The sequence below is a fragment of the Neofelis nebulosa genome, chromosome 9, assembly GCF_028018385.1.
Source record: "Neofelis nebulosa isolate mNeoNeb1 chromosome 9, mNeoNeb1.pri, whole genome shotgun sequence".
In the NCBI taxonomy this organism is placed as follows: domain Eukaryota; kingdom Metazoa; phylum Chordata; class Mammalia; order Carnivora; family Felidae; genus Neofelis; species Neofelis nebulosa.
In genome coordinates, this window is record NC_080790.1 from 64,493,205 (window position 1) to 64,518,180 (window position 24,976).

The 24,976-nt window shown below is 36.6% G+C and overlaps 1 long non-coding RNA gene across 1 annotated transcript; it reads right to left on the bottom strand.

Moving 5' to 3' along the window:
- Window positions 1-13,664: 13,664 nt before the first annotated feature.
- On the bottom strand, window positions 13,665-19,361 carry LOC131486215 (uncharacterized). The gene is made up of 2 exons (XR_009249242.1): window positions 18,782-19,361; window positions 13,665-13,719 (listed from the first exon to the last, which is right to left on the bottom strand). It is a non-coding gene; the product is annotated as an uncharacterized LOC131486215 (long non-coding RNA).
- Between the last annotated feature and the right edge of the window lie 5,615 nt (window positions 19,362-24,976).

A 24,976-nucleotide genomic window follows, 5' to 3' on the forward strand; every position in this document is an offset into this window, starting at 1 on the left:
TCTTCCTGATTTTTACCCCTAGCAGGTGTTTTGTCTTCCCAAAAGAAGTATTTGGGGGATGTAAAAAAATTCAGATCTGCGCTTTTCTTGGTTGTGTGATATTACAGACATGAAAAATAGACAACTAACAAGGGGATGGATATTTTTAAATGAGGATGCAGAAGCGTTTACATCAGGGAAACAGTGAAAAAATGCCTTTGCTTTTTTTCTCCCCCCGTCCCCGCCACTACACTCACACACGTATGCACACATACACGCACCGTCCTAACTCACACACACACACACACACACATATCCAATTCACACGCGCACACACACACCCCAATTCCTCACCCCAGGACTCGGATGATCAATGCCCAGGCTCGGCCTTGCTCCTGCTGAAGTCACATGTGAGTTCTAACGAACCCCCCTCTAAAGCTGCCTCCTATCACATGCTCTTCAGGACGGGATGAACACATCCACCAAAAATCATGTTTTCTTTGCATCCTAACTGAAACAGCATTAAAGGGGGAAATGGGAATGCAGCGCTGCCACAGCTATAGTATCTCTCCTATCAGTTCACCAATAAGGCCTGGTAGGGACCTGCCGAGCCTCTGGATAAATTGTATTTTCCAAGGGTTAATTAAGCTGTCTTGAGCTTCTGCATGAAGAGGAACAAACTGGCACTTGCAGCGCTTTCTGAAACCTGCTGTCGACATTACAGTCCCTGCTGCTTTTAGCTGTATCGATCCGATGCCTGACCTGTGAAATCCTTGATGGCTGCTAACACTAGAAGCTTACTGGAGCTTTCCAAGGGAGCTTCGGGACAGCTTGTGTAGTCAGGTACAATTACCTATCCCTCCAGGAGAGCCAATTAGTTCACAAAGAGCTGGAGCAGAACAAATGGTTTGTATGTGATTTAGAATCCTAAAAAAGAAAGGAGAAAAAAGAAAAAAAAAGGCTTTGTTCTGTCTGATTCTTTTGTTCCTAATTTTATGATTATTGTTCGATTCATAGCGGTCCTCACATTTCCTCACATGTTTCTGAAAGAATTATAAGAACATGATAAACTGTATTTACAGTTTTCTCTTTTAAACCATGAAAATTGTCTTCTGCCATTTGAGATCCAGTTTCTGGACTAATTGTATGAACTCAAAGGTAGGAAACCCAAGTTTGTTCTACTTTCTGTGTTTCAGAAACTTTTCCCCTAAATGGCACAATAAATTTTATCATAATGAATTGCTCCTTTAAAAAAATAAAGAAAGGGTGGATGGATGGCAACTAGTTCTGAAACTTGGCTCTGCAGACAGCATGTAAGAATAAGAGATTCCTAGGCAGAAATTTGCGATACATAGCCAGCTATATATCAACATTAGCATGATTGATTCTGAAGCTACAGCTAATGTTGTAGATTGTCAACTAATGAAGTGTGGTGTACTTTGAATACAAAGGTGGTGCAACTGATCTATCATCTGTATGCCCTGAGCTTAAGACGGGCTTCCCAGTAATAGGTATTAGTATTACTGAGATATTTATACTCCTGTGCCCATTTTCCATTGTGACCAGTCATATTAATTTATGATCTAGCTGCAGGATGTGGTCCGTCCATCATTAAATACATTTCTTCTTTACTTTTGTCTTTGAATATTATCTTAATCATGCAGGGATCGGTAATTAGTCCTCAAAGCATAATGTACCAGTAGAATGAAATGCAAGTAGAATTTAATTTTTTTTTAAATTTATTTTGAGAGACAGAGAAAGCACGAGTCGGAGAGGGACAGAGAGAGGCAGAGAGAGAGAATCCCAAGCAAGCTCTGCACTGTCAACGTGGAGTTCAATGTGGGACTCGAACCCACAAACCATGAGATCACGACCTGAGCTGAAGTCCGATGCTTAACTGACTGAGCCACCCAGGTGCCCCAGCTGCAAATAGAACTTAATGCACTCTAGGACCAGATAGGCATCAGAATAAGGAGAAATGGCAATCAGCATTTTCAATAATGGAGATAAAATTTAAAAATCTGGTTTCAAATCTTCTTTCAATAAAATAAAATAAAATAAAATAATAAAATAAAATAAAGTAAAATAAAATAAAATAAAATAAAATAAAAGTATCTATGACTGTGTGGTAGCTATAAAATTAACTGGGACCAGAAGTTTAATGTATAAAAATGTTGCCAGGTATTCATCACAGAAGCCTTTGGTCCCAGCTTAGAATAAGATAATATAAATATTTGATTCCTATTTCTGAAATGTAGTAACGTAAAGTTAACAAAAAGATCTCATCACAGTTTAGAAATAAGTGATCTGAAGTGAAGTCAGTTTCTGGACATAAACTAGGGTTAGTAAAGACAGTAAAACTAAAAATTAAAAAAAAAAAAAAAAAGATCAGTCAGTCGGGTTTTACCTTAGCTCCTCTTAGTAAAATCTGGTTTTAGTAATTTGCAGTAAAGGGATAATTGCACAAAGAAAAGTAAGGGCCTAATATGGACCTGAGGTATGTACAACTGGAAGCCAGCTTACGTGGAGGGGTGAGGCAGAAACTTGGGTGGACGTCAGTGTCTGTGTGCCTGAGAACTTCCTGATGTTTGTCCCACTGATGCGGGCAATGTCAATGAGAGTAGATTCATGTTGCCTCAACTTCTCCATCTGTAGCATAATTGCATGGAGTGGGAGATACAAGAGCTCAATCTTTTGTTGGTCTGTTTGCAAAATTCATTGAAAATTTGGCATTGATGGCATTCTACTGCTTCAGATGCTTCCCTCTCTCCTTTATTAATGTCAAGTGGTGTTGAGACCACTCCATTTGGTTGCTGGAAAGGAGCTGATAGCAGTTTCCAGTACTGGAGAGTCTCAGCATAAATAATTTGGTAACTGGAAAAAAAGACCTTGCACGATTCAGGGCTAAATTCACTATTTCAACTGGTAAGAGGCAAGCAGATGGTCCATTCCAATGGTGATCAACAGTTTGGGTCAAGAATAAATGTGGAGATGAGATCAAAACCATAGGTTCAATTCTTCTAGAGTCCTCTATTTTGTTGCATGATCCCTAATCACAGCCTTTCATGCTGTCTAGGTGATGTTCACATGTTACAAATTGTACCCTGAGAAAGCACTGGGTGGGTCATGCTTATCTTTCACTTTCACTGAAAAAGCAATCTAAAGTTGGTGTCCATGGTATAATACTGAAATGTGATGATTATTTTTTTGTTAATATCTGGTACCTACACATTACTTATTGATTCTTCAGAATATCTTTTACAAGATAAAAAGAACTTTCAAAGTACCAGTGAAAACTCTAAAGACAATTTTTCTTCACAATCATTCTTTGAAAGAGATAGCAAGAGTTTAGTAAACTCTTTCTCAATGTCCATATAGGCCTTCTAAATAGGATATGATTTTAGTTATACTCCAATTATAAGGGGCTATCATCAAAACTTAACCTGGAACCTACAGGTATGAATTAAAGACCATCAATAGAGCTGACAGTTTTCCCATACTTCTCGCCTCCTTCTATTAAGTCTCCTATTAGGAAGGAGAATAACTTCCTAAGGTTTCAACTTGAAGGCTTTCAATCTATTTAACAGAATAAAGTACACAATGATCCGATTTTTCTAAATCATAAGAGGCCATAGAGCTACATGCTGAAGATAGCAAAGTACAAACAAGATCGCAAGCGGCATTTTAATGTTTGAAATATCAGTGTTCATAATACATAACACAATAGCAAAGATCTTAAAACTCTGTTTTTATAAAGGAGTAGCAAGTTGGTGAAACCTAGAGAATCAGCTTCTGAAAGCTTCATTTCTAAAGTATCAAGAATATTATTCTCATTGGAAAATTGCTGCTGATATCCATCAAGTGCCTGCTTTCTTCTCCAACCAGAGCATAAAGAGTCCATGTTTTTACCCTCTGAGCGTGCCTGTAAGTAGAACTAAGTGTGATTCTTCATATAAAGTCCTCAAGGAAGAGAAAGAATGGGTTCCCCAAACTTGATGGATGGAGGTGTTCAAATGAGAAAGTGAATAAAGTGTCAGACTCAAGCACAGAAAAGGATAAAGGAATTAAAGAGTCAGATAGAGGGGAGAGCGCTTATTCAAGTCTAAATGTTTACTGCTTCATGGTCCATTAGGGCATCCTGGAAGGAGGCTTAGTGCAAAATAAATGAATACTGTTCTTAACAAATAATGCCATTAATGCTGCAGGATGTTCATTTCTTTTTAAAATCTATTGTTATATGTTGAATGATATATTTATTATTAACTGTGAAAACACGACACTCTTCATCTTAAGTTTATTTCTACATTAATTCAAATTCATCTCCCTAGAAAAATTTCCCTGTTTGTAACCCTTATTTATAACATCTAATAAAATCTTCCCAAAGGTAAGAAACTCACCAAAGGGATATCTGTCCTTGTATCCAAATAACATTTTTACTTTTTTCCCTTAATATTCTCTTTTGTCTTTAAGTGTTTCATTGCAGATATAGAGGACAAAATCATGCTTGATCTATAAAAGCTAATAAAAAACCATAGTTTCTCATTACAGCTCAATTGCTCTTTCACTTAGTAATCATTTTGTACAGGCCCTCTATTTACTAGACACTGTGCTAGGTGCTAGGTTGGTCATGGTGAACAAAATAGACACATTCCTTATGTCCCAGTGCTTACAGGCTAATGGGAGAGATTATTAAATTCAAAGTATAATAAGTGCTCTCACAGATGTGTGAAAGCAAATAATGGGGTATCAGTATGGGAGTATCAAGGAAGAGTTTTCTGAGGAATGATGTTTGAGCTATGAGCTAAATGATAAATGGGTGTTAAGCGGGGGGGGGGGGGGGGAGGGGAATGACTGTTAGAGGGATAGGGTGGCAATTAGAAGATGCTTCTAAGTATAATATTATGTGGAAGGGAGAAAATATCTGGTAAACCAGAAGGAGCCAGTGAGGTTGAACACACCAAACTAGAGATAGCAAGGTGAGAGATGAGGCCAGGTCAGTAGGCAGAGTGTGGACCATAAAAACCATGGGTTTTGCTAACAGTGTTGGTCTTTGCTCCTACGGTAGTAGGAAACCATTGCAAGCTTATAGATAGGAGTGACTTAGTGAAATTTGAGTTTTCAAAATACTACTCTGTCAGTCGTGGAGAATGAAAGGGAATAGAGTAACAGTGAAGCAGGTTAACTACTTAAAAGTTTATTGCAGTGACCCTTCTATCCTGAATTCTCTGTACTAATTGTCAGCTCATGCCTGGAGATAAACATGTCTATCTATATACCCAGAACTGCCAGGTTTTAAACTGGCAGCCTATAGGCTCAATCTAGATCCTGTGCACTTTTTTCCTTGTGTAGCATTTGAAAAATTGTATCAATTTTTTTACCACATTAATTTTACATAGAAATTCTGACTTCCAGCTTCTCTTGGTATATTAGAAAATGTGGCCACATGGGCCTGATTTTTACATGGTGACAATTGGCTGGAGCTGAGAAATGGTCGCCCTTCCCTCTAAGACTAGATGCCCGCATTCAGTTTTCCAGAGTCCTTACCACTGTACTGTCTTAGAGCTGACCTGTGTCACTCACCTGTCTTGTCCTGTAGGCATTTTTATTTTTGGCCTTGTCAGTTCATTTTTGACATACCTTGAGCAGTGAACTTAGATTTTAAAACAAAAGTTGTAATTTAGAAAATAATGTGATGGTGATAATTATCTGGAATTCTGTGTCTTCTGAATATAGTAAAACTAATTGACTAGTAAAATAATGAAAATACATCTACATATAAAAGCTAGTGGACTTGTTAATTGGTATCTCCCAAATAAGAGTAATACATTAATAATGTTTAAAAAACCCTTATATAGATTAAATAAGAATTGTCCCCAAATATTCAATATTTTAAAAATTACAATGAGAATATGCAAATACATGGAGTTGGGATGTCAATCTCATGTCAATCTCATGTCAATCTATTTGATTGACAGAATGGAGGTTAAGACACATCGTAAAAAGCATAGTGCCACCTTTAACATTATTCCTAGCTTCCATTTCTTTGGACATGGGAAGTTACTGAAATTTCTCTAATAGTATGGCTTTTTTTCCTTTTTAATTATTTTGCCCTTCCTAGAAGGAAAATAGTTAAGTCTATACATTTTCCTGAGTATTAACATGAAACATTATATGCATCCACTCAGACATATGCACATCAGGTATTCTGTCACCCAAATCCTCTATATTACTACTATATGTGTGTCCTTGAGTTCTGTTTGGTTTTAATCATGCCAAATTCTACTTGTTTTGCTTCATATGGTTTGATTATTTGCTTTATGGTGTATTAAAAATTCTAACTCCTTATAGAGTCTTGCTGGATTCTTACCTCTAATCAGTGTGAATCCTCTCTGCTCCCTTTAGTTTGTTCTGCCATGCATTTCAAATTGTCTGGTGTCAAATATTACCATGCCTGCTCTCTCTTCCTTTTCCTCCTCCTCTTCCTCTTTCTATTTTAGCATACTTCTATTATTTTTCTCATCAGTTCATTTTCAACTTTTGGTGTCGTTTTACCTGGACCTCTCAGGAAGAAAATGTGACTGACTTTTCTTTAATTATTCAGTAACCAATCAGTATTTTTCTCTTCATTTGGGGGCATTCACATTCGTATGATCATTGATATATTGGGCATTATTTCTAACAACAGACTACATATTTTCTGTGTTGTTGTTCTTTCTCTTTTTCTTTCCAGATTTTTACTAGATTCATGAAATTTTTGCATTATATTTTGTATAGAGTTTGGGAGGTTCCATCCTTAATTTCTAGTCTATTATGGTAGACATTATTAGTGGTTACCAATACAGGTAGGAGTACACCTCCTCACCTTTTTGAGGGTGAGCAGAGCTATGTGACTTACGTACTGTAACATTTAGAGCCGGCACTTGGTTTCCCACGCTTTCCCTCTCTCCTTTCTCCCTCCATGTTCTCTTTCTCTGCAGAGTGAACCCTCAGTATCTCATCTTAAGGTGATGGCTTCGGGGATGATGCAGGCTTGGTCAGCCTGGGTTCTTGAGTGACTATTATCATGCTTAAACCACTGACATTGGGTTTTATTACCACAGCACTGTCTAGGCTCTTTCTCAACTGACACAACTAATTGCAAGAAAAATTTTAATGTTTAAGCAGAATTTTCCATTAAAGAACAGAAAATGACCAGCATTAGTAGTCTTTTCTTTTAGCCACATAGGATCTGTGTTGTAATTCAATATTTTCCTCTTATGTTTTCCATCATCAAACCATTTTGTTGAAATCAGACTGAATTTTCTTTCAGTGGCTTTTCTTACTATTATACCTCATCTGTTCTATGCATCTTTGTCTAATAAATCATATCCACCACCATATTATCAATAGTCAGTTTACTACAAGTTTCAGTATCTTTGCTCATTATGTGTTTTATATCTTGGATTTCTACTTTCTAGAATTTAATTTTCACTTAGCTGAAAGACATTCTTGAGAATTACAGATGGTGCCTGAGATTTATTATCCCTTAAAATGCTTTTTTGACCTTATATTTGAATGATAGTTTTTTTTGAATACAGAAATTTGGATTTGACAACTGTCCTCTCAGGATTTTAAGCAGTGCTCTATTATTTTCCATACATAACTGAGAAGACACATAAAAGTCTTTTTTTATTCCTTGCAGGTAACTTCTCTTTTTTCCTTTGAAATTCATGACATTTTCTCTTTACTACTGGTGTTGGTAGATTTTTAAATGGTTCCATCTTTATTCCTCTAAAACATTCAAAGCCTCTTTTCTAATTGATAAATCATCTTTTTTAAGTTCAGGGAAATATGCTTCTATCATTTCCTTGACTATATTTTTTACTCTACCTTTTCATATTTCTGATTCTGAAAATAAATTATTTTTGGTTAGTATTTTCCCTTACTTTTCTTCCATAAATTTATTTTAGTCTTTTTGTCATACATTTTGGGAATATCCAGATTGATATTCCAGATTGCTAACATTTTCCTAGTGGAAAAAAGTCAGCCCCTTTATTGTTTTGTCTACAAGTTGTGATATGCACATTTCTAATGTTCAAGAATAATTCTAATTGCATCTTTCTGATTGTAACCTTTTTTCTTTTTAATACAGGAGATACTCTTTTATGGTTTGGAATCTTGGGTCCTGTGGGAAAATTAACTTTTTATTCTGTGTTTATCTCTGGTTCTTCAGCATTGTTTGGTTTTACCATCAGTTAGATTTCATCTGCATTATAATTTCCAGAAGTTCATCGAATCTGATGATAGCATTTTTCCTAGTTTCCTAGTATGATTATTGATTCACTCTTATTTTTATATTTTTCTGTCATTTCAATGAATCTTGAGAATTGCTAGATATAAATTCATATATTTGCAGATATTTTGATCTAACCCAGAGGTTCACATTCATAATATCTTCACATTCTGAAATTACCCGGATATACAGGCCTCTTATACCTCATTATCATACATGGTGTCAGAGATCGTGTTGCAAGGTACTTAAGACCATAAGATGGTTACGAAGTACAATCTTGTTTGAATAATATAAGTGAAGTTTACTCTGTGCATGCCACAATGTTGAGGCAATTGCTTTTCACTTCAATTATAGACTTTTTTTTTTATATCATTCTAGGCCATGAGATGTTCTTCACCAATCCTTATAGACCATATCCTTCAGCTCATGATCCAGTCTTGGTAAATATATTCTAAAACTCCTTTTTTAAAGTTTACCATCCTTATGCTTTTACTTAGTTGGGAGAAAGGATAAGGTTCATTTAATATTTCCAATAATCTATGTAAGTTACAAACATAGGCAATGCGCAATTTTTCTATGTGAGATTCAACCTTTACATATGATGCCCTTTGTGCAGAATTTTAATGGCACTTTCAGCAAGCAGTACTTTGCCTTTTCTCATCCACTGGTGATGATAAACTTATCTTTACTTGTATACTGAGAGCCACAAGCCAACTTCCATCAAGCTTGTGATTTTAAGATGTACAGGTGGGCCTGGGGATATGCAGACTATGATGAGGAAATTGAACCTACAATCTAGTTATCATCGTCATATTGTAACACTCTCAACTCAATAGCACTAGTGGGAAGACAAGAGATACAACTTGAGGGCATTACGATAAGTGAGATAAGTCAGACGGAGAAAGACAAATATTGCATGGTTATCACTTATATGTGGAGTCTAAAACAATTAAACTTGTAGAGACCGAGAGTAGAATGGTGGTTGGCAGGGACTAGGGGTTAGGGGAACTGAGGTTTCAAACTTGCTGTGAGAAGATGAATAAGTTCTTGAGATCTAATGTACTGTCTTGTGATTATATTTAACAATATTGAATTGTACACTTCAAAGTTGCTTAGAGACTAAATAAATGTTCTCACCACAAAAAAAGAACTGATAATTATATAATGTAATGGAGATGTTAGCTAGAGTACAGTGGTAATCATATCACAATATATAAAGGTATCACATAAGCACATTGTACATCTTAAACTTACACAATATTATATTTCAATTCTATCTCAATTTTTTTAAAAATGGCATAAATTCATTAAAGAAATACCATTTAAAAAATTGAATGCCTTTGAACAGATTATTTAACCTATCTGGACCTTCATTCCCTCATCTTTAAACTGAAAGGATTGGATGAAGTGATATTTACCTCTCCTTCCATGTTAAAGAATCTTTTCACTAATAAAATTCATGGCAAAGGGAGTGGAATCACTAAGAAGGTCATATTAGTTACTTTCTTCAATGGCTCAAGGTTTCTAGAATATTGGGCAAAAATATGTATTGCATAATGATTTCCTCTCTAGTGTTAAAAATCCCACTAACAGTCTGGCCAGGGGAATGCAGGTCCATGACCTGAAGCTCTCAAGTTAGTAGGTAGTAAACAGAAAATGGCAGGAAAATAAATGCAGTCAAGCAGTTGAATTTTGCTGAGGAGCCACTGTGTTCTAAACATTGAAACAAATGTTGAAGTGATGGAATAGCATGGAGTGTGGACTGGGGAAAGGTATGAAAGATATTACAGTGGAAATGTCCTGCCATGGAAAGACCTGAATTGAAGTTATCTTATGTAGTATTATCTTCCTTTATAAAAAAAGTTAATTTTGTCTTTTTAAAATATTTTAGTTAGTTAACACAGAGGGCAATATTGGTTTCAGAAGTAGAATTTAGTGATTTATCACTTACATAAACACCCAGTGCTTATCACAACAAATTTTTGCCTTAAAACCTATCACCCAACTAGCCTATTTCCTACCCACCTTCATCCATCAACCCTCAGTTTGTTCTCTATCATTAAGAATCTCTTGTAGTTTGTTAACCTTTCTTCTCTCTTACCCCTTTTTCCATATGTTCATCTGTTTTGTTTCTTGGAAGGAAATTTATTATCAGAAGAAAGATGATAATCTCATATCATATATACTGGTATATACTGGATATATACATTTATACTGGGTAATTCCATCCAGTCTCTTTGAAGAATACTTTACTTAAACAAATTTGGATCGTGGCTGCGATATCAATCCACTGTATTTTTTTGTGATGTAAAAAATAATAGAATTTGTAGTCAAAAGACCTTTTTTTCCTCTGCTTCTTTTTTTTCCTCCTTCTACTTGGTCTGGGACTCTTGGTGGAAATTTCTTCCTCTGTTAGTATGGCTATCAACAAATCACTCCTCATATCTTGTTTTCTTTATCTATAAATGAAGATCACATTCAACCTTTCTACATCACAGAAAGAGTGTGAGAATAAAACTAAATATGTGGGAAAGATGAACTGCAGGAACTACAATAACTTCCATATGATGCAAGAAAGTATCTTTTTAGTATACAACTATTGTTCTAATATTTCTTTCATAATGTAATACAATTGCCTATTTCATGGTATAGGTCCAAAATAATTTCTGTTTTTTTTTTTTTTTTCATTGATAGAACTGTCCAATTCATTCCTGGAGGAATGAATGAAAAGGAAAATGCCCTATCAATAGTTAGAGTCCATATATAGATATGAGACAATAAGGCAAGAAGAGGCAAATCCATCATAGAGAAATGTTGTGACAAACTCTCAAAATGAGCCTAAATAGAGAAAAAAGTGGTATGTACAACCAAGACAAAAGAAGGCAGGATCAATTTCAGCAAATCCGATAAGAGATGAACTGAACTCCCTTTTCTCTTTTATAAGTAGGTCAAAGCTGGCAATAGAGATGATAAAAACAAAAACAAAATGTAACATTCATAATATCTGGATTATCCACTTAACAGATTTTTTACAAGATATTCTGCTCACCCCCTTCCCATACCTTTTTGTATGTAAAGTCTCAAAACTCTGAGCTGCTTGGGTGGAATTTGCATAAAGGTGTTATGGCCACAAATCCCCTTTTCCTTGGGAAATGTAATAGTCATGTATCATCCAACTACATGTTCAGAAAATGGAATTGGTGAAGGTACCATTGACTTCTAAGTCAGGGCCCAAGCTGCCAGAGAACAAGTGAAGAAAGCACATCCACAGACAAATCTACTACAGACTTGTAGGTTTCAGGGAGATGGCCCCAGCTAACACCCAGAAGTCTGGGGTCTGGGTCTCAATTAACTATGCAGTTTTGACACTTACTCTATTTCTTTCATTTTCAGTTTCTTCATCTGAAGTTATCTTCTCTATCTCCTAAAGTTATTTTGAGATTCAAATGAAATCATATAGATGAGAATACTCACATAAATGTTATTTTTACTTTGTTTTCCTCTGTGTACTTTTGCCTTCTAAACAATGGTTCTTCCAGGCAAGGATATGCATGTTCAGGACATGTATGTAGGGAAACGTCTGATGCATGGTGTTTGTGAAATATTTGTGAGATATTTGTTGAATATTTGTTAGCCCTGAAAGTAACAACTTTGGGAAACCTTAATTTGGGAGCGGTAACAAAATATATCAAAATGTGATTTCCTTTTTCATTATGGCCATCTCCTTTCTTTTTCCTCGCATCTGTATTGCCATTACTGAAAATGTTGAAAACTTTCACTTGCATTCTCCTTTCTTCCCTTCTGAGGGAGGAGCTAAAGCTTCCCCCTCCCTTACTGGTGCCACCAACTTCTCCCTTCCTGTATAATGCTTTCTCTCCAGCTTTGTAAGCTTCAGCACAGCCTTGCTGTTTCCATAGGAAATTGTTCACCATATTTTTTTCAACTATCATTTAATCCCTGTTCCTCTCTAATAAAGCATAACTTGTTACTGTATTGTTTAAACAAATATTTGTATTTCCTCCCCACTAACGCCTTCTTAGTGCATTGCAGTTTTGCTGCCATGATGACTCTCTACCTCAACTGTCCCCAGTAAGCTGCCGGTCAATTCCTTCGGGACAAATTCACAGCCCCCTCGGCGGCCTTGTTCTACTCGCTTTTTCTAGTGCACTTTATTTCATCAACCTCCCTTTCTACTCATTACTCCTTTTTTACTTAATTTTAATGACATTGTAATTTCTTGCTTCTCATACCTTTCAAAATACCATACTCATTGCATATCTCTTCTTTAGGATATACCTGCCCTCTTTTCCCACTAATGGTGATTCATTTGGGCTTAACTGGTCTTTCTCCTATTTGTCTCCGACCCTCACCTCACCAAGAAAATTGATGTACGCTTCGTTATTTCCAGTACACAGAAACATGATATCCAAATTTCCCTTCCCTTTAAACATGTTTCCTGTTCTGATCAATGTGTCTTCTTTAAAATCCTGCTAGTAAAGTCCAATAAGCTAAAGTAATTTATTTCCTGGAAAGGTATAATTAGAGGCTTCCCCAAAGTGAGAAACAGGTAAAGCTTCTTTGCATTAACTGCCATATTATCAAGTACTGGGTGAACATGTCTGCAAAGCTGGATACAACTGAGTGGTTTCCTGGAGGCCACGGTGAAGCTCTGGGGAGGAAAGCAGAGGGGAAGTCTAATTGCACTGGTCTTCTTATTATTGCACCAGAATGTGTTAAAGGTTCTGCAGAGAAGAATGCATGAGGATATCCATGTGGAATTCAAGAACTGGTGAGATAAACCATAGAGATACTAGTTAGAATTGTGGGAGTATCAACGGGCATGGATACAAGAAAGCCTTCTGAGATGCCAGAAATATTCTATATCTTGATAAAGTGATGGTTACACAGGTTATGTATACAAGTATAAAAAGTCACCAAACTTTATACTAAAGGTAAGTGTACTATACGGTATGTAATAACTGAACTCTAAAATAACTTTAAGAATTAAAAAAAGGGTTCTATGCATAGTATACACTGATATGGTTGGCTAAACAAATATGGCACCAGTTAATGAGGACAGAAAGAAAATGTTATTTCAAAGTACTAGATAGTGAAAAGGAGATTTTTCTTAATACCAGATCTTCACTTACATATATTTTGGCGTCAGAGTAAGTGATCGTGGGATTGTCTAAGTGCTAATAGGATCAAGTTAGATAAACTCAGCTTGGTGAGTTAATAATTTTTTTTTGAGTATAGAGCTTTGCATATGGAATATATTTACATAAGTGATATTGTTTTCAATCTAGTTCTCAATCTATGAGTTCCTTTGAGTATACCCTTAGACACTGGGACTATGAGTTTGTGATGAGTCTCTGGGAATATATTCTTCAGGAAGGAGTAACAAGAGGCTCACTGATGTTGAAGATCTAGTTTAATAGAACAAGAAAATATGCCAAATGTGGTGAAACCTGTGAAGAGATAAGGAAGGAAAAAGTAAATGATATGAGAATATCAGGAGAATGATGTAATTTGGGGACCACATTGTTTGAATATACAGAATGGGCTGACTTGACTGCCAATGCCAGGGAAAAGTTGTATCACATCACCAATGCAATGTACAAAAACAAAGTGTGAATTATGGAACAGGAACACATTTGCATCTTGACGTATATTTGTTGCCTGTTTTGGCATGATCTGCACTGAACTAAAAGTTACTAAATAATATAGTATATGTAGGAAGAATATCAAAATTGCTCTCTCAATACTCTCTGAGTGGATTTGTAACCCAGGAGATAAGTAATTAATAAATGAAAGCATTTTTCCCTCCTAGTGGTCTACCAGTTGTAAATATCAGGGTTGAACATTACCCATAAGTTTGTGTGGTTGAGTCCGTGAAATGTGTCTTAGGCTATCTATGTTATTGATTTATACATATTAACATAATATTATAGTATTAAATTATTAGTATACAACACATATATACTGGCAATTTTATTTAAAAAATTTTAATGTTTATTTTTGAGAGAGAGGCAGAGCACAAGTAGGGGAAGGGCAGAGAGAGAGGGAGACACAGAATCTGAAGTAGGCTCCAGGCTCTGAGCTGTCAGCACAGAGCCAACGTGGAGCTTGAACCCATGAACTGTGAGATCATGACCTGAGCAGACGTTGGCCACTTAACTGACTGAGCCACCCAGGCACCCCAGCAATTTTATATTCCTTGGTGCCCTTTGACAGTTTATTGCATAACCATTAATGTGTTTCAGAAGGGAATTATTCCATACAGTTATGTTTTTGAGATTTCTAGACCCACTTCTACTTGGTTCCACAGAAAATCTGATTGATTTGGATGATATTTACATATTATGGCCAACTCTTTTTATTTATTTAATAATTCCAGTTTTCTAGCTTTGATGCAATAGCTAGTTTTAGAAAGTACTGATACCTGCTAAATTTTTGAAAATTTTACTTTAAAAACCTGAAATTCTTTACTATGGTAACTTTTCCTTTTATTATTGTGCATATTGGTTTTCATCAGTGAGGTAAGATTAAATAGGACCAAAAGAAGCTCTCTTTTTTTGGCATATCTAGTGCTGCACATGAGATCTTCATCATGAAGACCAAACAATATTAATTGCACATTTTCTTCTACTAACAGATCAGGATAGCCAGACTATAGTAAATTAGAAGGAACTGAATCTCTCAGGCATCTCTAGTTCTATTAGATACATGTGAATCTTGCCATTGGTGTTGTTATTGTAGAAAATTGCTACAGAAAGTTATACAGAATCCAAAAGTTTAATAAATTTGGTTAAACAGAAAGTATTAATATTATATTTTAGAATATGATTTGAATTCCTTGGTTTTTATCAAATCTACTATAATTATAATTATTTGATGTTTTCTTGAATATTCTGATTCTCAAAACGTGGCCTAAGAAATACCAATGGCTAATAATCAGGATTCTTTTAATGGGAAAGAAACCAAATCAATACATACAATTCCTTTCTCTGGTTCATGTGGGTAAATGAAAATACAATGCAATTTCAAAGATTTCTTTAAAAATATACTAACTCTTATCTGCTATTCAGTAAACTAAAAAGTTACTAAAATTTGTACAATAATAGTGTTTATTGAAAGCTTGAATCAAAAGTACATTAAGAAATCTTTTTGCTGCATAATTTGTGTAATGTTGCAAATTACCGCACATTATCGTATGTGCATACTCATAAAAAGTTGGAATTTTTTGCAAATAGGAGAGGATAGTTAGATAGTTGTCTTGAGTTGTTCATGGCTTCTAATAGCTGTTCTTTTTTTTTCTTTTTAATTACTTACTTAGGGGAGCCTGGGTAGCACAGTCAGTTAAGCATCTTAATCTCGGCTCACCTCGTGATCAAATAGTTTGTGAGTTTGAGCCCCACATCAGTCCATGTGCTGATGGCACAGAGCCTGCCTGGGATTCTATCTCTCCTCCTCTCTGCCCCACCTCCAGTTGTGCTCTCTCTCACTCTCTCAAAATAAATATACACTTAAAACAATTTTTAAATTACTTAATTATAAAATATAGCTTTATTATAATCTGTGTTTTGGTGGGAGTTATCCAGTTATCACTAATGTGTGTAGTGATGCATATTTTAATCAATAATATTTTATACCTATATCTGGATTTTAAAATATGTATGTATTGCAAACAAATAGAAAGACATACCATCCTCATGGGTTAAGAATTAATATTGTTAAAATGTCCATACTACCCACAATTTTCAGATCAATGCAATCCCTACCAAAGTAGAAAGAGTATTTTTTGCATGACTAGAATAAACAATCCTAAAATTTGTATGGCACCACAAAAGACTCCAAATAGTCAAATCAGTCTTGAGAAAGAATAACAAAACTGGAGGTATCACAATCCTAGATTTAAAGAGATCCTACAAAGCTATAAGAATCAAAACAATATGGCACTGGCACAAAAGCAGATACATAGATCAATGGAACAGAATAGAGAGCCCAGAAATAAACCCACACTGACATGGTCAATTAATCTATGTCAAAGGAGCCAACAATATACAACAGGGAAAAGACAGTTTCTTCAGTAAAAGGCCTGAGAAAACAGCTATATGCAAAATAAAAGGAAACTAGACCACTTTCTTACAACATATACAAAAATAAGCTCAAAATGGATGAGAGACCCAAATGTGAGACCTGAAACCATAAAACTTCTAGAAGAAAACAGGCAGTAACCCCTTTGACATTAGCCTTCGCAACGTTTTTCTAGATATGTCTCCTCAGGCAAGGGAAACAAAAGCAAAAATAAACTGTTGGAACTACATCAAAATAAAAAGCTTTTACACAGCCAAAGGAACCATCAACAAAACAAAAAAAGCAACCTACTGAATGGGATAAGATATTTGCAAATGATATAGCCAATAAGAGGTTAATATCCAAAATGCACAAAGAACTTACACAACCCAACACCAAAAAACCCCAATCTGATTAAACATGGGCAGACAACCCACATAAACATTTTTCCAAAGAAGACGTACAGATCACTAACAGACACATGAAAAGATGCTCACCATCAGAAATCATCAGGGAAATGCAAATCAAAACTGCAATGACATATCATCTTACACCTGTCAGAATGGCTAGAATAAAAAAGACAAGAAATAACAAGTGTTGGCAAGGACGTGGAGGAAAGGGAACCTTCACGCACTGTTAATGGGAATATAAATTGGTACAGACATTGTAGAAAACAATAAGGAGTTCCCTCAAAAAATTAAAAATAGAAATGCCATGCAATCCAGTAATTCCACTGCTGGGTATTTACCCAAAGAAAACAAAAAGCAATAATTCAGAAAGATATATGCACCCCTATGTTTATTTCAGCAGTATTCATAATAATCAATATATGGAAGCAACTCAAGTGTCCATCAATGGATGAATGAATATATAATAAACATAACTAAGTATTATTTAGGCATAAAAAGGGTGAGATTGTGCCGTTTGCTACAACACGGATGGATGTAGAGGGTATTATGCTAAGTGAAATAAGTCAAACAGAGAAAGACAAATACCTTACGATTTCACTAATGTGTGGAATCTAAAAAACAAGATAAACGAACAAAACAAAAAGCTGAAACAGACTTATAAATACAGAGAATAAATTAATGGTTGCCAGAGGGGAAAAGATGCGGGTATGGGCAAAATGGGTTAAGGGGGTAGGAGGTAAAGGCTTGCAGTTATGGAATGAAAAGTCACAGGGATGAAAGGTACAGAATAGGGAATACAGTCAATGGTATTATAATAACATCATATGGTGACAGATGATAGCTACACTTATGGTGATCATTGTATAGATTTGTTGATTCACTGTGTTGTACACCCGAAGCTAATGTAATGTTATGTGTCTAGTATGTTTCCATTTTAAAAAAGACGTGTATGTGTCGGAGTTCTGATATGAGTAAATAATACCCCTCTTGCTAATAAAGACACATGCATAATCTCCTGCCTCCCATACTCACTTGTAAAGTGACACTTCTTTGTTAATATCAAATCCTACTTATCCGGATATTTGTCCCTCTTAAATTGATCTAAACATATTAAGAACTGCTCCAAATCATTTACTATGATAACTTGTATTTCCATGTCAAATCATTATTTATACCTGCTCTACTTTACCTGCCTTTTTCCATTTTATACTAACCTTCTTTTCTCCCATACCGCAGATGGACAGTTATAGCTATGGGTGCAACCACACAATAGTTTTGGTGCCACGAAGCCTACATATTCCTGGGTTTTTATTTAATAACACATTAAAACAAAATCTGCTACAATTTGTAGTCCAGGAGCATAATGTGCACCTTGGTTACATTATTGCCATTCTATCTTGCATTAAATAATATTCCCAGTTTGACTTGGCTGAGTCTGGGTATAATTCAGATCAGATAATCTGGAGAAATACAGCTTCCATGTAGCTAAGATACTCAGCAGAGCTAAACATTGCTTGCAAGTGGGCCATAAATGTAAATTCCTTTGTTATTTGGCCACTTATCCTGAAATTATAGTGTCCCATGTCCTGCTCTCTGTTGTAAATAAACCATATCGTATTTATACGTGTCCTTCAACTTACACCTATTTTAGTATTAGTTTCATACAATTACATTAAAATAATAGCACCGTGAGAGACTTTGAAGGCCACCTGATTGTTTATTTCTCAAACTGGAATTTGTTGTCCTATCTAGTACAGTGAGGTGCCTGGGTTATTCTAAGGTACAGAATTTTTGAAACTTTAAGTTTGAAAATTTACGTGATGATATACAACAAATATGTTTTGTTTTAATCAGCGGGAATTTGAAACATTATTGTGGGGCTAAACCACGCTGTTTTATATTATGCTTTATGCAACATTCACATGGTTTGTTTTGGATAGTGCATGAGATTTCAAAAACATTCCTGTGTGCAGTGATTGCTTTTGAATACTGTGTTAGCTTTCTGTCGTCATCATAGCAAATAGCCACAAATACGGTGACTTACCACAACGACCCTTATGGATTATCACACAATTCCGTAGGTCAGAAGCTCTGAGCTTCGTAAGACGGAAACCAAGGTGTTGGGCAACTGGGCTTTTATCAGAAGGTTCTGAGAAGAATCTGCTTTCAGACTCATTCAAGTCCTTGCTGGAATAACCCTCTCTTCATGTGTGGAACTGGGGTCCTTCTTCCCTCGTCAAATGTCAGGCAAGGGCTTGTTTTACTTCCACAAGCCTTTCTGCATTCTTTGCCATGGTTTTCCACGAAGCCCTGACCTCACTCCAGTCAAGGTAGGCCAAGCTCTTCTCTGAGTTGGAATCTTGCTGGCTTCTTTTTCTGTGACATCTCACTTGTCTCTGCGGCTCTAGCTAAAAGAGCTTTTGAGGGCTCAGGCGACTGATTTGGCCCACCTGGATAATGCAGGCTCCTCCCTTTACATTCCGGTTCCTAACCTTAACTACATATGTAAAGTCCTTTTGTTATGTCATGTGACGTGCGCATAGTTTCCAGGAATTAGGACATGGGCATGTTTGGAAGACCAATATTCAGCCTACCACAAAGACGCTCCTAGAACCTTCGGGGAAAGCTTGAAAGGCACTGATACTTTCATCTTAAAGATGAGAAAAATCAGGACCAGAGAAAGTGAAGTGACCTGCAGGAGTTTATACAACCAGATTGACAGTTCTGCGGTTAAAACGCTGTGATCCTGAATTCTAGTCTAATGATCTTTTCTACTGAAGCGTGCCCTCATTCAATTTAATAAAATGCTTGTAGTCTGTGTGGTTATAGCGTCTACGCTTTGTGTAATGCAATGGAGAACCAAAAAAGTCAGCAAAAGAGCTGCAATTTATAAATCTTTAAACGTTTACATTTCAGTGTTTAAAGACAATAATATTAGGATGTTTAATGAAATTTTCTCACTTGTTCCTCCAGGTTTTTTGTCATTGTTTTGATTCAAACTGAGCCTGGGAGTTTACTGAAGTGAGCCACTCTCTTAAAATGAGAGCTCCAGTTGGTATTATCTAAAGAGAAATGTTCAATATAAAGCTTTGTGATTTGCTGGAAGTTCAATGTGATACTTATGATAACTACGCTTGTATAAAAAAAATCTCTGTAGCAGTTATTTATATTATCTTATAAATGCTACTGTGCAGCTGTGGCATGCGATATTATCCTTCACAAGTATAGCAGGTACACTTAGGTGAATCTATAAAACTTTATACTGGTACATCTAATTAACCTTGCACCACTGTGCTTAAGTGAAGCATGATTTGAATTTTTCAATAATTCTTCAGCACGTGGAAGAAAAGCAGGTAACTGCAGGGACTCTTTGGAGACAAGAAGATGTTCAGTTCCTGAAAGAAATGCATTCGCCTCAGAAGGGCTTTAACAAAATATGGATAAGCTGATTCATTATTTTTCTCCTTTTTCCCTTCTTCATTTAGAATTTCCTCCTTCTTTTCTGCTTATACCCTGGTTCTGCTCTGCTTGCTTCTTGATTCTTTTTTCTGAAACCCCTGCTTTCCCTCCCTAATACTTATATGGAATCAACAGTGAAACTGATAAACTAGAAAAGTATACATAACATGTTTCAACTCCTATGGCAGAGACTAGGATCACCAAATATTCCGATTGCTCTCTTACTTCCCTGTTTTGTTTAATTTGGAATGGAGCCATGTGACTAGGTCTATCTGATGGATTGTGAGTAGAAGTGAAATGTGTCACTTTCAGGTCCAGGCAGTTAAGAGCCAATGTGCCTCCCGCACTTCTCTCCACCTCTGCTATGTGATCCTAATGTCCGTAAATTCTCAACGGGGAGCTACAAGACGGAAGATGGTTGCTCAGCCCTACTGGATTTTAATTGGGCAAAAACGTCACCAAACTTTTTTTGTATTAAGCCTCTGAAATTTTTGGAGTTAGTCTAGCCCATCAGGACCTATTCAGAAATTCATAGCAGAAGTGGGGGATGGCCATCATCCAAATCCAGAATATGCTAACTACCTCTCAAGTATAATACTTGAGAGAAGGCAATAAGGAAATAGATATTGGAGGGTAGGGGGGAAAAGGCGATCCTTGTTCTACAGTGACAAATCATTACAGAAAACTGTCGGCAGTAATTTGGGAAGCAGACCATGTAAATGAACACTGAGCCAGGAGCTCCATGTCACGGTATTGGAAAAGAAAACATCGGTAGTATATCTTAGTATCTGTTGACTTTGTGTGGTGAGGTATTATAATAATGAGATTTGCTTAGGAAAGCATTGTCTGGTTTGTAGCAGGAATGAAAGGAAATACGTGGTTCAGAGATGTGGCCTTTTAGGGTTGGAAAAGCCTACTGCTTCCAGAACTTACTCGGTAAGAGAGTATTAATAAAGGCTTTGAGGATCAAATGTCTAATAAAAGTTACCACCTCAGGAAAATGACGAGGGCCAAAACTCAAAATAACTTTGAGTCTTCCCATTTAGTTATAAAAGCCTTAAAAGAACTGTCATTTTCTTGAAAGAGAATGTATTCTTTTTCCATTGCTATGTAACAACTTACACAAATGTACTGGGTTAGAGCTACGTTCATAGCTTCATGGTATATAAATTATATCTCAATAAAGCTGTTAAGAAAACAAAAATATCCATTTAGTTGTCTCATAGCTTCCGTGGCTCAGGAGTCTGGGCAGGGTTAATTGGATCCTTTTTCTCACAAAGATGCAATCGAGGTATCAGCTGGGGTTGTGGTCCCATCTGATGTCGGGGTTCTCTTCTAGTTCACATAGTGTTGGTAGAATTCATTTCGTTGCATCTGTAGAACTCATAGCAATTTTCTTGTTCAGGGCCAGCAGAAGAGAGACAGCTTCTGCTGATTCATTTGCCTGATCTATAGACCCTCCTTTAAAGGTTTAACTGATTGGGCCAGGCCCACCCAGGGTAATGTCCCTTTTGATTAACTCAAAGCCACAAGATTAGGAACCATAATTACATCTATAAAAATTCTTCCACCTTTATCATATAACATAACTTTATTTCAGAAATGACATCTATCATTTTTAGATGCCTCACTCACACACAAGGAGAGTACATATCCAGGACATGTACTTCAGGGGCTGGTAATCTTGGGGGCCATTTTAGAATCCTGCCTAGTACAGAAAGAGACAGAGAGAGATGTGGGCAGTGGGAGAGAGAACGGCAGTTATAGGGATTACAAAGTTAGGAAATAAAGTAGATCTGAGAACAATATCTTGAAAATAACTTTGGATGCACATATTATTGGAACAAAGAGATTATAAGCCTGGTATGTTTTTAAGGAAAATGTGCTGCCAATAAAAATCTTGACTGTCTTTGACTATTTGAAATTTCCAAACCACCTTTGGTCCCATGTCTTCCCAAAGAAAGAGGTGGGGTGCAGAGCTCTATGGTTACCAAGGAGGGCCTCTTCTCCTATGGCTATTAAAGATGTACCCAGCAGGACAATGATAAAGGAAGAATATTTTGCAGATGGCTTCAGGAGCCATAGAGAACAATGGACAAAGAATTTTCTTCCACAGTAGAATCAGGTTCTTATCAAGGAACCTCCCCACCCTAGAGTAAAAGGCCTATAGTTTACAAGTGCTGTGTGTTTCCCATTTATTATGGGCTGAATCCTGTCTCCCATCAGGTTTACACTTGAAATGTTAACTCCCAGCATGTGAAATGTGACTGTATTCAAAGGTGGAAACTTTAAGAGGTGATTATTTTAAAAAAAAACTTTTTTTTTTAATTAATTAATTAATTTATTTATTTTTTAATATATGAAATTTACTGTCAAATTGGTTTCCATACAACAAAAAAAACTTTTTAAACATTTATTCATTTTTGAGAGACACAGAGAGACAGAGCGTAGGCAGCGGAGGGGCAGAGAGAGAGGGAGACACAGAATCAGAAGCAGGCTCCAGGTGCTGAGCTGTCAGCACAGAGTCCCATGCGGGGCTTGAACTGACCAACCGTGAGATCATGACCTGAGGCCATGTAGCATGCTTAATCTACTGAGCCACCCAGGCGCCCCTGAAGAGGTGATTACTTTAAAATGGGGCAGTTAAGGTGGGCTCTATTCCTAGCTGACTGCTGTCCTTTTAAGAAGAGGAAATCTGAACCCACCGATACCACGGATGTATGTGCATAGTGTTAAGGCCACATGAAGACACAGCAAGAAGGTGGCTATCTGCAAGTCAAGGACAGAAGAAGCCACACTGTTAGCACTTTGATTTGGAACTTGTAGCTTCCATAACTGTGAGAAAATTAATGTACGTTGTTTAAGCCCCCCAGTCTGTGGTATTTTGTTATGACAGCCCTAGCAAAATACCATATCATCCTTCCATTTTTAAAGTGTCTATCTTGTTCCTGTTCCTGTTCTTATGTGTGGTAGTAGGGTGGTGTGGAGAGGTTTTTGACTTTTCTTTTTCCTTTTAGTGTGGGTGTCCAGAACAAGAGAAACCACATCTGAACCGGATGGAGAATCCTGGCACTCCTGGCCTTTGAGTTGGACGCAATGATTTCATGGGACTTCAGAATGTCTCCCCTGGAGAGAGATCAAGTGTATTCTATGTGTAGGAAGAAGAAATAAAATGGATTTGAGTGACAAGTGTAGGTTGTGGCAGTGACAGTAAGACTCACCAGATTGTCCATGTCGCCCTGGCACATTTCCTAGCCACAATTTCTTTGTTCTATTAGGTTTTGATTTTATCACTCTCAAATATTCATTCTCTCCTTCTATATGAAAATATTAGACCTTCCTGCCTATTGCTATGGGGCTTACAGTGTTTCCTTCCAAAGCAGTATGCAAGTACCCCTGTCGATAGGGCTAGTTTTCGACAATGAAATATGAGTAGAAATGATGGTGCCAATTTTGAGCAGAAGCTTAAAGAGCCATTTATTATTTCTACTCATTGATTTGAATCCACAAAGAGGACTGGGATGGAGGAAAGGTATTTCAAGTAGGGTGAATAGCATTAATAGAATCTAAAATATCGTACTGAGCATACTTTACAGGTATGGTGAACAGGACCAAGTGGTAGGGTAGAGTTGGGTTAGGGTAGTTTACACACACACACACACACACACACACACACACACACACACACGTTAACACAGAAAAGTGGAAGTTAGGTATCAGACCTTATATTGAGACATGTGGTAACAGTTCATAGGCTCCAGTCTAGGTAAAAGGTCACTGTCATGTCAGGGGAGTCTGAAAAGCGTCATCCAGTGAAGCTACCTACCCATGGGACGTCTTGTAGCAGGAATTCTGAGAAGTAATGTGTATTTTTCTGGGTATGATTATAACTTAGGATATAAATAGTATCCAAGAGAAATTATAGTCAACTTAATATGAGATCTTTTTCAAATTAGAAATTATGGGTCTTCTATTGCTTCATTTGATATTTTCTGGTTTTTAAATTTGATATATGAATTGGTGACTTCAGAAATACTTTTCCATGTAAATACTGATCGAGCATTCCAGAACATTCCTGCTCTGTCATTTACTAGCTGGGTAGCCCTGAACAAGTTACTGAACCCTTGATCAGCTTCAGTTTCCTTGTATATAAACTGGCTTTTAGTACTAGAGCCAAATTCACAGTTTTGCTAGAAATAAATCTGCTAGAATTAGTGCACAAAAAAACACGTAGCACAAGGCTTGGTACATGTTAGGTGTTGTTACCTCTCCTCCTCCTTCCCTTTTCTTCCTTCTCCTTCTTCATATTTGAAGAAAAGGAATAAAGAAGAGGTGACTTTTTTTGCTGTTTTACCTGTTTAACACACAAATTAATGAATTAAATGAATTAATGTTTTTCTTCTTTTCAAATACTTTTCTACAAAAATATTTCTAAGAGGAGTGCCTGGGTGGCTCAGTCAGTTGAGCTCCTGACTCTCGATTTCAGTTCAGGTCATGATCGAGGGTTGTAGGATCAAGCCCTGCATCAGGCTCTGCACTGAATATGGAGCCTGCTTGGGATTCTCCCTCTCTTTTCCTCTACCCCTACCCCACTTGTGTGTGTGAGCTAGCTCTCTCTCTCTCTCTCTCTCTCTCTCTCTCTCTCAAATTAAAAATAGAATTTTTTTTTCTAAGAACATTCACGGTTTTTTTGTGTGTTGTTCTGTATTCTTTGTGTACAAGTAGCTAAAGTGTTGTGCCTATTATATGACTACCCCCATCCACCCAAACACATACACAC